Here is a 15,703-nt window from a genome sequence, read left to right on the forward strand (position 1 = left end):
TTTCGATTTAGTTTATCCTTACATCCTATTTGTGCACGGTAAAATGTTCGTTGACATACGGAATTAGTCTAAATGCAGTGTTGCATTTGTTATACAAAAAGACCCACATTACCTTAGTAGTTTTAAATAAAACCATATGTTTTAAATATTACAGATGGTTTATAACTATAATAAGTTTACTATTATACCTAAATGAATTTTAAAAAGGATTTATAAACCTGGAGTAGAATTAATAGAATAGAATATCAATTTTATTGAATATAAAAGATAACCATAAATTAGATTATTTAAATATTAACGATATAAACATGACTTTTCTAGGTTGTCTATATCAGAGACAATAAATTGATAATCAATAACCAAGTAGAAATCTAATTAGATTTTAATTACAAAAATCGCTAACACTTGAACATGTTGCACTCAGATAATAATAACACGAGAACTAACGAGATATCAATCCAATAACATGTGGTTACAGAGGAGGTTATGCGAAGCACAATGCTGCCAGCCGCACGTCACCAAATATTTCCGTTGGCGCGTAATTATAAACTTCGGTGTTATTTTTAATAAACCTTGTATATACCAGTGAAGTCTTTTCTTAAAAAAAGTTGCTTTTTTAAAAAAAAACGTTTATTTTATTTATATATAAAATTTACGCATATAGATATTATTTCTATAATATTATTTTGAATATATCCTCTAAATACAAATTTATTATACAATGTTCTGCATACGTGCTAACAGTATAGGTTTGAGAGTGAAATTTTACATTAGATATTTCTTCTAAAGTAGCGAATCTAGACTGAATAATAATTATACAACAAATGTCTCAACGATAACATTTCCTAGAATACTGCATTTCCAAGAATACATTCCAGTAATAGTGCTTTTACGTGCTAAATACTATATTCCAACTTACATATTAAATTCATATATTATATATATATTTAAACACACTCGTATTTTAATAAACCAAATAGGTACAACAGTTAAAGTTCTAATGGGAAAACAAACAAATAATTTATGTCATCATTATACAATACACAAAGACAAATAAATATTAACTTAAGAAGCTCATGGAGTTAAATGAAAAGAGGCTAGGCCCCTCTAAGAGTCACTCAGATTCTCCCAAATCCAGCATAAGCAGGCATTTCAGTCGCCGTACATCCTTGAAGTTATCTAAGAGACTGACTATTAGAAGGTTTACATGATTATCTAACCGCTGTCTGTAATTTAAATCATACTGATTGACAACTTCGCGAAGACAAGGCAATTCTAGGTAGTAGTGAATTTCTTCGTTTCGTGTGAACCACGGTGCCTCTACAAAGGATTTTGCAAACTTACTCTGGAAACGTATAATCTCAATATTACTTTTGCTCGTGGTATGCCATACATCCAAATCGGTCTTAGAATAACCTTGCATATTAAGTATGGATGGCGGCAAGTGTAAATTCCTGCCTAATGAACAATAATGTTTCTTATACCACGTGTTTAACCGTTTCCTCTTTTCTTTTGCGTGGTAGTTCCACGTCAAACGACGATGAAGGTGGAGCCTGAGGTACCGACCTACATTCTGACCGGGTAGAAAATGTCGTCTAGGTGGATCCGGAGACAGTCACTCTTTCTCATCGCAAATGTAATATGACTCTTACTAATTCTGATTTACATTTATTCTCCATTTTGTTAACCATACGCTGATCAAGTCTAATACTGATTGGAGCATCGTTGAGGCCAATTCTGGGTCTTCGTCAACAGTTAAGATTGCTGTATCATCAGCAAACGAGGCGAAGATAACATGGTCCGGAGCCGGAAGATCCGCAATGAAAAATAAGTGCAGGACTGGTCCTAAAATGGAGCACTGTGGAAGTCCTAATCTAATATCAAGGAATGAAAATAATTCATCGTTACATCTGATCTGGGAGAAATGTGGACCGATTTAGATCCGCAAAACCAAGTAGAAGGGATGAGAAAGGCTGCATTTCAGCTTACGGAGCAGACCAGGCAGCCAGACCTTGTCAAAGGGCTGCTGAACATCCAAGAAAGCCACCGAACAACCCCTCTTCTATTTTAGGTTCTGCATGATAAAATTTCCAGCCTTATGTCTTTGTTCAATGATAGAATATCCACTTCTGAATCCAAATTGATGATCTGGTATAACCTTTTGCCGCTCCATGTCGGCCACAGTCTTCGAAAAAATAGTTTCTCTAACAACTTCAAAAAAATTGATAAAAGAAGTCAATACTTCTTTTATCAAGTTTTTAATAAAAGTCTTCCTACAGGCATTGGCCTGTAGGAAGTCACGTCGTGCGCAGGTTATCTGTTTTCGGGATAATCACTTCTTGAGACTCCTTTTACTCTGATGGTAAGTACGATATTCGAAGGAAGCCATTGGAAAGGTGAGTAATGTACTTGATGGCCTTGAATGGGAGCATAACTAGGATTTTATGAGTCATCAAGTCAAAACCTGGAGCGTTCTTTGACCGTTTCCTTTATTTGACTACCTGTAGTATTACATTCTCCACCACTAGTTAGTTTTAAACATGGCCACCTCCAAAGCAGCCAATGAATGAGCATTCTGAGGTCACATGACACAACAGCTGGAATGATGTTTTGTAAAATTATGTTTCGTTTTATTGCTGTGAAGTTGGCTCAGAAAATACGTCTATTGTTTTGATTAAAGCCTATAGTTTGGTTTAAAGTTATTTGAATTATAATATGGAAGAATCAGTAACAGCAGTTTCTCCAACGAAAGCCTGGAAGAGAATTCGTCAGTCTGAGAAGTGGAAGAGAAGTGTGGCAAAACAATTGAGGTTAGTTAGGCTGTTATTTTATTTTTGTGTTGCTTCAAAAATAACAATTAAGATGAATTTTTTAATCTTTTACAGTGGTCAAAATAAGGCGTGTTAGTACAAAATGGCTTGATATACCATAAGTAGGCCTTATTTTCTTTTTCTTTACAGGTACTCACCAGCATTCTTGCCTCAGTACTCGACGTGTAAACATGGGACCAACGCGTTCAACTGTTGTACTTTAACAATGAAAGACATTTTATAACCGTTTTTATAATACTAAAGACAGATCAGGATAATTTTTTAATTAAATACATTTATACACAAGATGTTAAAAGAAGGAGGACAAGACTCATTCCGGTTCCCTAGGAGTATACAGTTAAAATTTTATGTTAGAATAGTGAACAAAAAGCACACCCCTGTGTGTAAACCTACATTTCTTACTGTTCACAAAATTACATGAGCTACGGTCGATTATGTTGCTAAACAATTTGTTGCAACGCGCAATGTGGCTTCAGAAAAATATGGAGATGGTAGAAAAACAGCCATATAGCGACCTAAAAGGGATACTAATAAAAAGTTTATCTGCTCACTGACATGTATCGAGTTCCATTATTGCCGAGAACGCTCTGTAACAAAATATTTGTCATCAGATCTGAGCACAAACAAACTTTTTAAAATGTACGTTGCACAAGTATCTGAAGATTTAAAGACGAGTCCTGCTTACATCAGACACACATTTAACGGATGTTTTAAAAGTTCCAGGTCTGATATGTGTTCAATTTGTATTGTGATCATCGAGCAAATGAGGATGGAAAAAAATCCTAATAAGAAGAAAGAATTGATAAATACTAATATAGTCCATAAGTTTAGAGCCAAGGCTTTTTACAAGCTATTAAAGTATAGTGATCGCGATCTTCTTATTCTATCTTATGACCTACAGAAAACTCTGTAGGTAATTTTACGATTGTGGAAGGTCATTCGGAAAGTAAATTAAACCCTGAAAATTGTTCAAGCTACTGTTAGACGGAAGATACTTTTGCAAAAGACTCAAACCAGATTTTATCTACAGCATTTCATAAACTTTATAGATATGAGTCCGTATAAGCGAATAAGACTAGTAGGAGATACATATCGGGGACAGAACAATAATCGGATAATTTTTGTCTGTGCTCCAAATGGCTGCTTAATGCTCCACAAAACATTGAAATTGTCTTTCATGTCGGGGGCATTCATTTCTTCCCTCTGACAAAGTTCTTGGTAATATTGAAAAAGAAATTAAAATGAAGGATTTTTTCTCCATACCAATATAAAAATATAATCAGCATTTTTTCTTCCTTTCAAAAGTGTGGTAATGATTGTTTAGTAAATGACTGGATGAGGGTGTAAGAGTATTCAAGAACACTAGTTCATGGCAGTTTACGCTTTTTTCTGAAAAGGTCAAAGGTTTCACGTACAGTTTTAATTCTAGGTGAACAGTTTTATAACACATCATGTGGTCGGTACAAATCCATTTATAAGAAAGACTTGTCAACTGATGATATCCAGCCTAATGAAATAACTACAGGAAATTTAGAGAACATAAAACCTGCAAAGATCAAAGACGTGAAGAATCTGTGGAGACGCACTACGGGAAAATTGGCGAGAAATCGAAACACTTCAGTACTATGTTAATGTTGAAAAAATTATCTACTTCCTTCAGAAGAACAATTGTGTGAACCGTATAATGCAGATCATGAAGTAAATTGCCTTCATATTTAGATTCTTTACAATTAATTATTTCTCTTCCAGTATTAAGTTTTACTGTTAGTTTCTTGTTTTTCTTTGAATAAACAAACAAAATAAATCTCTTGAATATGTTGTTCCTGGTTTATTTTCCTGTGATTTTATTTGACAATAATTCACGGAATATAGAAAGTAACTCTTCCGTGGTGTAAATTGTGTTTAAGTATTATTAATAATATTAACTATTAATTTAAGTATTATTTGGTGTAAACCTTCTTTTGTTATTAAACAAATTTATTTTTTCAAAGTGATAAATTTGATGAACATTGATAAGGCGTACTGGTACTACATCTTCTTTTGGTAGTCTGATGAATTATTCTGTCTACCTGCTATTCTGGAGAATTTCTTCTATATTCCAAGAAAGTAGCCGTTAAACTAATGAAAGTAAGAAAGAAACATTTAATTTTAATCACATGTAATATTTTAAAACATATTTACTTAGTGACGAATTAGTATTATTGAAGCCATATGATTGGAACAAAGTTCAGATCAAACATGCGTAAATCCATGAGTGAGAATTAAACATGACTATGATTATTTTCATAACTTAATCTGTATTCCTACATTAACTTGTCAAACTAATTATGCAGATGTAGGTGATAAGTTATCAATGACCATAGGAAAAACTATGGCTAAAATTTCATTGTTTTGTATCAGCTGCTTAATAACTAAATAGTTTTTATGCTCTCCTGAAAAATTCACTTGGGTGGAGATAGCCAAGTTTGATAATAGTAGTCTCATTTTGGCTACGTCAAAAAGTTTTTTCAAAAAAAGAATTTCATAACTTGATTGACGTAGCCGGTAAAGGCTAATGTAAACTTTACGCTAGGCCTAGGCCTAGGCTAATCTAAATTTTAATTTTTTCTGAATTTTAATATTTCTCTCTCTCTCTCTCTCTCTGTGTGTGTGTGTGTGTGCGCGCGCGCACACACACACACACACACACACAGAGAGAGAAAGAATATACATATAAAATTTAATTTACCAATTACACTTTAATTACCACTCAGAGGAAATAAAAAATTGCATAATTGTTTTTACTAAAAAGAAAACACAATTACGAAAAAATTGTGTGTTTAATTAAATCAAATGGAATAAATAATTTTTCACCATATAATTCGGGTTTTAACTAACTAGTAGCACAAATAAAATGATCAGTAAAAAAATGTAGGAGATTTAAACGGTTGATGGATTTATTTTGAATTAAGAAATAAAATCAGACCTTAAAATTGTTATTAAATGATTAGTTTACCTTTAATACTAGTATAATTCAACATAGTTCAACGATTAAGTATGCTAATCATGGAACTAATGATGTACGATAAGACTGAACTGGAATTATATTGAAAATCTTGACAATATATATACTTTCAGAAAAATCCTAATCTTCATTTTAATTTAGAAAATAAAGAGGTTTGGGTATTTAAGTATGGAAATATGGTAAGTAAATATGCATACATTAGGTGGCGATTATAAAAGCTGTGTTTGATACAGACATAAAGGTATTAACACGATAGTGAATCGATCGGCTTATTTCTTTTTCGGATAAAAGAGTCGAGTCATGATTATATATGTAAAATAATTAAGAAAGTAGATTTCCGACTTCACAATCATACAAGTGTTAAATATGTTGTTTGGATATTAAAATGTCATACTCTAATGTGTATGTATATGTATATATATATATATATATATATATATATGTATGTATATATATTTTTTGGGAGAAAAAACGTATATAAAAATAAGTCCGGTAATGCAACTTATTATTTTCAAATTTTTTTTATAAAAGACAGATATAAAAATTTATGGTTAGGGATACCAATATATATATAGGAGTGGCTGGTGTAATATTCTTCTATAACATCAAAAGTATTTTGCTACCTAAAAAAAGTATAGGTACACAACCTCTATGAAGACTATGAAATTGTGTACTGTAGTGAAAAATTCTTTAAGAGTATTTTTTACGGGCTTCCTGTAAATTAGATAGCAACCTAATAACACAGGGTAGTACCATAAACAGGTAAAAATAGTAAAAAAAAAAAAAAAACTCAACTCTTATTATAGTAAAAAGAACCTGAATAACAGCATAGCAACAAGCTGTTTTATTCAAATAACTCAACATCAAAACACAATATCTCGTTAGTTGACTTGACATAACAGTAACAATAATATCTGTTAAGTGCAAACAACATTCTGTATGAATACTGACAAAACATCTATGTGAAATTACAATGGCTGTATTACGGTCCAGATTTTACTGAATAATTAATCAATAAGTGACCATATTTTAGTTTATTTCATTTATAAGATGGATTTCATTACAAAATATTATGAAATTCCAAATACAGTATATTATTTTAGGTTCAGTTCATTGCTAAGGGGATATCTAAAATAAAAGTTAAGATACAATATTTGTAAACATTAACATTTTATCTTATTTATTATTATTACTATTATATTTTTTATTGAATATACAGCATAGTTGCCATGATCTATGTTATGTACTGATAAATTAAAGAATTGATACGTTTATTGGAGATCGAATTGTTAAGAAATGCCTATGAATTACGGTAACTTAGCGTTACTGTTTAACAATGGTGTTATTTTTCTAGTAATACTATTTTCATACTCAAATTCTTACTCATCTAAACGTATCAAGAACTTGAATCGTTTCTTAAAGAAGACATTCTATTTTTTGGCTAAACAGAAATATAAAACATTGCTATGAATCATCTAATGAATTTAACAATGTGTCTTAAGTCACTATAATATAGCCTTATTGTTAATCTTTATTTTATTTGAAGATCACCGATTCAATCAATGAGCAAACGAAGATTTTATAAAAAAAAAAATAAATGAATAAAAAAATAACTAAATAAACAAAAATTTTCTTTTCCTACTTTAATCTATGACTATAATACATTAGACAGACACCAAATTTGTATCAATTATTACAAATGTCTCAAGAAATACTATATTGATACTGCCATTTTTTTAAAAAACAGAACCAAGAATAAATTTTTCAAAAGAGAAATTTTCTATGAAGTAATTTATGTTTAGTCACAATGACTCCAATATTACTGTCACCCGCTACTGCTGATCCCTCCATGCAAGACTAGTTAGTTTGAGACCTACTAAAATGGTTTAAAAAGTTTAAAAAACTAATAAAAAATGAAACTAGATTAGTCGACTACACTTAGTAGGGGATCACGAGGATGATCGCCCCTAAACCAGATTGTATTTGATAATTTGTTTATTATAAATCCATAAAATTAAAACATCTTCTTTTTTAAGAATATAATGGAAGGTTAGTTCTTTTTCGAATACATAAAAAAGTGTGTAAGGGTCAGTAACACTAATGTTCTTAGTTGTAAACGATTAATTCCTACATATTGCTGCTGAACAATTCAAAGTATGCATCGGCGACGGGAAAGAAAACAGAACTCGAATGCTGGATAATGGTCTACCTCAGGGTGGAGATACTTTTTCCATTACTTTATAACCTGCAAGTCAGATCTGTTTAGAAACAGAAGCTCGTAAGGTCCCACATGCAGACTACATAGATCTAGTACCAAATCAGCGAAACAAATTCTCAGTATAGAGAAGGTCGTAGAAAATGACTTGGAAACAAAAGCTACGTACTTCGCTACAAATGAACTTTACTAAGACAGTCTTAACGTGTTTCCACCTGCCAAATAGCAAAAACGAAATTGCACGTTAGAATCAACGGCAGATTTTCAAGCAGGAAGAAAATCCAAAATACCTAGGAGTCACATTAGATCGACACTGACCTAATCGCAAGCATATAGTAAACATGACCGCCAAAATCTGAACACGAACAAATATCATGAAGAATTTGGCAGGAACAACATTGATCATCTACTACAAAGCACCTGAACCTTGGCTACGTTTTCTCCGCGGTAGTTTTTACGCAGCCCCCGTATGTAATAACAGCGCACGCACTGAATAGATAGACGGTGAACTAAACTCCACAACGCGAAAATATCGGGAGCGACAAATCCATCCCAGTGGACTGGCTACCAGTACTAGCCAGAATTACGCCCGCACATCTACGTCGAAAGGAAGCCCTTATCAAAAAATGGAAAAAATGTAGAATTACCAATAAGCGTGGACATGGTGGCCCCAGAAAGACTAAAGTCAAGGAAATCGGCGCATAAGATTGCGATAGGCCTCATAACGAAAAAATTTGGTAAAATATGAACATGGCAACAGGATGGAAGAAACAGAATCCAGATAAGATGAAGATAATAGAATTACCGGATAGCAAACCATTGGGCTTTTACCTATCTAGAAAAGCACCGGTGCGATTAAATCGAGTGAGAACAGGACAGGGTCGAAACGGTAAAATGAGGATGAAATGGGGATTCCGCAAGGATTCCAAATATGATTGTGAAACCGAGGAACAGAGTGTTGAGCTCATTCTGAACGAATGTCTCAGTAGGGCGCTCAAAGATGAAACGAAAGAAATCAGAACCGTCTCAACAGCTGCAAAGGAGAGGCTGATTAACCTGGTTTTTAAAATCTAGTCAAACTATAAATTTTCAAAATTTTTGATTTATTGCGTTGTTTTGTTACTTTGATATTAATCGTTAATCATTACTGAGTAATTATTTGCATACATTATAATGTTAACTGTACATATACGAATAAAAATTCCTACTATTCGTAGAATAGTGAATCTATCTAAAATAGAAAACAGTTGACTAGTTTACATTAGAAAATGTTAATGTTTATGACTGTAATTTGTAAACTTACTGAAGCTTATGAAAACACTTATACTTTATGTAAAGGAGTATAATAGCATAATATATATATATATATATATATATATATATATATATATATATATATATCCGATTATGTTGTTTCTCAAACGTTTTAATTTATTGATTAGCTGAAAAACTCCAGGTATATAGAAATATCATTTTACTTGTATCAATTCGTTTAAACACCCTCAATATCCCAAAGTTGAATGTAATTTCTGGAAAGAAGTGCAACTATTCTTTGAAATTATAATAAAAAATTTCAATTCAGTGTATCATATATTACTAGATTCGTGTATAGCGCAATCCAATTTATAATTACACTGACGGAAATCTAATTTTTTTACAATTGATATAAATTTTCGGATTTCTGTCTGTTATACTTTTCTATATATCTAAAAAAGTTGTCGAGTCTTATTCTTTTCTTTTCATTTACACACTTTTAAACGGCGAGACTTTTTTTTGTTAAATTTCATTCATCAATTACTACATTTCAGATATAATCTACATTTTTACTTTTCTTACTCCGCCACTCAGTCAACCTCCTTAGCGGAGAGACAGCATCTTTCCACTCATTTGGAAGGTTCTGGGTTCGAATGCCGGTCAAGCTTGGCATTTTTCATAAGATATAAAATTCATCTTACATAATTAACTGTAGTAGGGTATTTATAAGCTTGCTGCTCCTGAAATTAATAAACAAATAAATTTATAAATATTACTATAAAATCATTTGTCATATTTTACTGATTTTGATAAGTGTAAGTTTTTACGAACTAAAAATCGCTTTGACAAATGGCCACTTTCAGATTCAAGGATTATTCGTTTTCGTTTACACAGTATAGTGTTTACTTTTTGCAGTCAGTGCAAAATTAAAAAAAAAAATGCTATTCGGATAACATCTAATATTTTCTGATATCATTTGTTGTAATAGTATACTAACATTTATTCTTTAACAGACGAATATTTAAAGTTAAATGAAAAGTAAAAATGTTAAGGAAAATATTAGTATGCTATCCTAGTAGCTTTTTTCAATTTGCGTTGACTGCTAAATGTAAAAATAAATAATGTAAATGAAAACGAATAATCCTTGAATCTGGAAGTGGTTGTTGGTCAAACAGTTTTTTATTATAAAATTAGATTAATCCAAATCCGCGGAGAAATATAATAAATCAATATTTCTTACAAAAATTCTGATTAAAAAAAGTAGATTATTTAAAATAATTTCTCTATACCTATTATTAACTTTTGCCAAATTTTTATTAGTATATAATATAGATTATTTTCATTCAAATTTACTTTTATGTAGATATTTAGAATACTAAAAAGTGAATGGATTCATCTATCCTTTTCCATGAGAATTCCGGAAGTGTTTATAAAACACTCATCTTTTTTCTTGACTATCTTTCATCTTCAAATTGAAGATGAACCGAATTCCACAAGAATTAACGATTAAGCATGCATGATACATTCATTATAAAGCATATTAAAACGTCAGTGATTTAGAAAGTTAGTTTAGAAAATGCCTTTAAAACACATAAAAGAGTCTCATTTTATATATAAAATATATATATATATATTTAAAATAATATTTAAAATAATATATATATAAAATGTCCACCCGATATTTGTTACTACGTCGTAGTAGAAGTCAACAATTTCATTGAACAAGTACAGTTTTTCCTTTCCAATTCTTTTTTAACATCAAATTTACCTTACACCTGAAGGCTTATGCGTAGTAATTCATATATATTGATATTTTTTGTGAGTAAGACTGCACTTAATGGGATTTGAACTTCGATCCTTCCAGATGAAAGTGTTTGCGTTCAAGCTTGGATGTAATGGATAAAACTCGATCTTCTTCCACTTTCGCCTACTTATATATATATATATATATATATATATATTATAGATCAGAAAGGGCTAAGAGCTTAAATCAATCAGAGAAAATGGGACGGTAGACCTAAACTAAGTTGAATCGTCTGGATCTAAAGATTTTTATAACTCGGTATTTAATACAATTATCTCATGTTTAGCAAAGCTTGACGATTTTATTTCTCGTAAAGTCAACTGGAAACCGCTCAATGTTAAGCTTTTTCATAGATATGTCAAACTCAAATTTCTTTGTTTTCTATAGATAAAAAACAGAAAAAAATCCTCAACTTACAAAACGAAGGTCACTGACCTTTGTACCAGAGAAGTAAGTGTTTATTTTTTATTCAGAATTTATCGAGTCTGAATTCCGGTCACTAACACTAATTATTATTAACAGTATTACATACCAAAACCACATCGATTGTAGGCGAGTCTAAATATTAAGAAATAGTGTATTTTAAAAATTGTAGTATGTTTTATGTTCCATATACTTTTCCATACTATATTGTTGTTACGTGCACGAGTTAAACCTGATCGATGAATTAATTATTAATTAGATGCAGAATTAAGTAAAAAAAGAGAAATCACTAACGATTTTAAAATGTTAAGAAATCTTTAATAGGGTTAGGAGAGTTTATTCCGGAAAAATCTTCTCCCAGCATATACATGCTCCAGATACTTTAACTATCATAATTTCTTCGTTCAAACCTTCTTAAGAAAAAAAAAATTATAATTAATAATTCTATTTCTCTCACTCCAGACAGTTATATATTAATATAATTAGCACATCATCTGATTGATATGGTTATTTTATGTATCACCATATTCTCACATTTATTAATTACTGTACACAATGTAAGCGTTACTTAGTTTTCGTAACGAAAAAAAAATTAAACCAGTAAATGAAATGGTTTATGAATTATGCAAATGAAAATGATAAAAAGTGAAATTACATTTTAATTTACGTCACGTAATGGAAAAACACAATTTTCTTAATTAAACTTTTGTAAAACTTTAAATGAAAATAAATAAAAAACAAAATATAAATAGATAATACTAGATTTTTTTCTAATTGTTCCCCTTCGTTTATCCCCCCTCCTACCCCACTGAAGCCGGATCCGCAACTGAGCTTGGACACAGCTCCAGGGGGTGCCATCGCCTCAAACTGCCACGGTAGGAATTAAGGTTTCCCCCCTAGGTAACTGGGACTCGGTCTTTAATCATTCGCCATGCCTCTAATGAGGGAACCCAAGGGGGTCCTTCCACCGGGACTCCGGTCTTGACGCCACGCTTCTAATAGGTAACCCAGAGGGATCTTCCACCAGGACTATTCTTATTATTACTATTGTTATTATAATTATTATTATTACAATAGTTTTAATGGATTTAACAATAAGTTTAATGGACATTAACAATTCTGGTAGATTATAAACAGAGTATGTTTAAAAGAAACCAGATTCATTTATTAATGGTAGTTTTACTGATGACAAGTAGTGATTGTTTAATTACTTTCAAATCCAAAATTCTTTGTTGAATTTTTGATAATATTTCCGGTCCTTCCAATAAAAATCGGTAAATTAATAAATAAAAATTAAAGTATTTACAACTTAACTTACAATAATTTTTAAGGATTCAGTTTTAAGTTCGATTGGGGTCTACGAAACTTTAAAGGTCCTTTTCTATGATTTCACGCATTTAGAAAAAAAAATTAAAGAACACAAATTTTCATACAATTTATGTAAAAACGTTTATTAATTTATAATTGGGATTTGTATTTTCTTGTCCAAACAGTTTCTTTAGCGGTTTACTCGTTCAGAAAGGAATTTATTAAACAAAGGATTATAAATAGCCAAATCTAATTATCAAATACATAGATTTTCCAATAATTTTTGTTTAAGTAAAGCAGTCATTAAATCTAATTTTACGTTAAGTAATACAAAATAGACATAATATTTTTGAATTCTAAATGTTGTTTTAATTTTTTACTTCTTTTATTAATAGTTTGTCGTAGTTTCCAATTAATCGAATCATTTAGCAATGTTTTATTATTTATTTTAAGTACAGGCTTGACAAAAAATTATAATTAGTGTAATAAAGGTCTGGATTCTGGTTGTACTCATAATTCTGTTCTGGTCTATCCGCCTCATACATAATTATCAACTAAAAACATCTGTAATACACCAAAAATTAATATCAGACAATTACCATCATCCTTAGATGTAAAATATAAATTTTGTTTACAAAACATTTCACTGTCATTGCTGGGGAGAAAAAAACAATACTTATTACAGCGTAAAAAAGCAGACATCCTAATTTTTTTACTTTCCTGAAATTAGTTATTTATTCTTATATAATGGAAAAATAATTATGCGTAAAAAATCTTAAAGAAATCAAAAAATCTATATTTTAAAAATTTAATAGGCTCCCCCGGCTCCAATATGGCCCAAGAGTATTTTTTAGGGCCACTTGCACTGCTACTACGTTTAGGCAGACAAAAGAAATTTGGTTAAAAATGAGCAATATATTAGAAGATATATTAGAAGATAGCTTTATTCGATTTTTGGGGAAGGGATGAAATTGAGGGCAATTTTTTTTTTATTTGTAAGAAAAGCATGTACGTATGTACTGAGCTCATATAAAGTTGGGTTATGTTTCCAAAATTCTAAGAAAATTGACCCCAGAAAACATACCCCACCCTATGGGGAGATTGACTCCCCATATACAATCTGTCCCATATACACGAATCTCTGTGCCAAATTTGATCAAAATTGGTTTATCCAATCAAAAGTTATTAAACTTAAAACACTCCAAAACATGTAGATACTTACGTACGAACATTACCCCCTTTTTTGTTTTTTGGGGGTCACTAGGTCATGAAAATTTGTAAAATGCAAAAAACCCATACTCCATTTTTTGACTGATTACCATAATTTCCATCTTGCAGCATAGCTGTAGATGCCAGGAGTGTAAAATGAAAGTTCCTAAAAAGTGATTATAGAAATATTTTTATGGTTTTTATGTTTATGAAACATACGTTAGGAAATACGAAATACATCATTCTGTGCCGCTTATAAAAAATTTAAAGGTAGTTTCTACATTTTTATTCACTTATACATTTTTTTTTGAAAGTAAATTTTGTTCTCAAACGATAAGTTTTCATATAAGGTATTTATAAAAAAAAATTGTGTTACTTTATTACAATAATACACCAAATAGAAAAATTAAACAAAATTAAATGGGACAATTAATAGCAAAAAGAGACATATTTTGATTTTTAACTGGGGCCTAATCACACAAAATAAAAAGTTACCTTTAAAATTTCAAATATTATTAAAAATAACGAAATTTATTAAGTTAGATAAAATTATTTTTAGCAGCATTTTATTAATTAAAAAAAAAAATTCTTCCTCATAATTGCATTAGCTTATACCTCCTGACCTAAAAACGTTTTAAAGAAATTATTTATGTTTTTTATTTTATATTGTTACTTCTTTTTATTTAATTTTTATAAATTAAAATGGTTTGTTTTCTAATGTAAATTATTAGAAATAATCCAGTAATAATTGTAACTACTGCAATTACGTTTGTATGTATTTTATAAATATTTTTACCATAAAAATAAGTAAGAAAAATAAATTGCCTTAATTTTTTTTTCAACTAGCTTCACAAGAAAAGCTGAAAGATGAGAAACAGTTTTCGAAAATTAATTTTCATAATTAAGGGTAAAAACCCCATAAATCACGAAATTTTAACTTTTAGCATTTATTAAATATGAATGGTTAGAAACCATTGATAGAATGTGAATAAATATAAAAAAATTGAAACTTAATGCCAATAAACGAAAAACTAAAGAAATTTCAATACTTTTCATAAAATTTATTGAGATATAAATATCTGAAGCTTGTAGATAAAGTATGAAGAAAACAAATAGGGTGCATTTAAAAAAAATAATCATTTTTTCTACATAACATTTGCTGTGCGTTTTCAAGAGATCTTAAATAAAAGCTTCTGAAATGCCATAAAATCCAGAAAATTATAAATATTATTTAATTTCTTTACCGTAAGGATGTTTAAATTACACATTCCTTCCTAAAAACAACGTGAAACTGTTTGGAGAAATAAAACTAACAAACTGCGATATAAAATAACAATATTATTTATTGTAAATAGATGCATTTAATGTTATGACTAAAAACCCACTGGGTTAGTTTAGTGGTGAACGCGTCTTCCGAAATCAGCTGATTTGGAAGTCGAGAGTTCCAGCGTTCAAGTCCTAGTAAAGGCAGTTACTTTACCGGTGTTCTTTGGTGGTTGGGTTTCAATTAACCACAAATCTCAGGAATGGTCGAACTGAGACTGTACAAGACTACATTTCATTTGCATTCATACATATAATCCTCATTCATTCCCTGAAGTAATACCTGAACGGTAATTCCCGGAGGCTGAACAGGAAAAAAGAAAGAATGTTAT

The 15,703-nt window shown here is 30.4% G+C and overlaps 1 protein-coding gene across 1 annotated transcript in view; it reads right to left on the reverse strand.

Moving 5' to 3' along the window:
• LOC142320972 (uncharacterized) overlaps positions 1 to 15,703 on the reverse strand; it is an 87,335-nt gene that overhangs the window by 24,468 nt on the left and 47,164 nt on the right. The window lies entirely within an intron of this gene.

Source organism: Lycorma delicatula, chromosome 3 (assembly GCF_047948215.1).
Source record: "Lycorma delicatula isolate Av1 chromosome 3, ASM4794821v1, whole genome shotgun sequence".
Taxonomy (NCBI): Eukaryota; Metazoa; Arthropoda; class Insecta; order Hemiptera; family Fulgoridae; genus Lycorma; species Lycorma delicatula.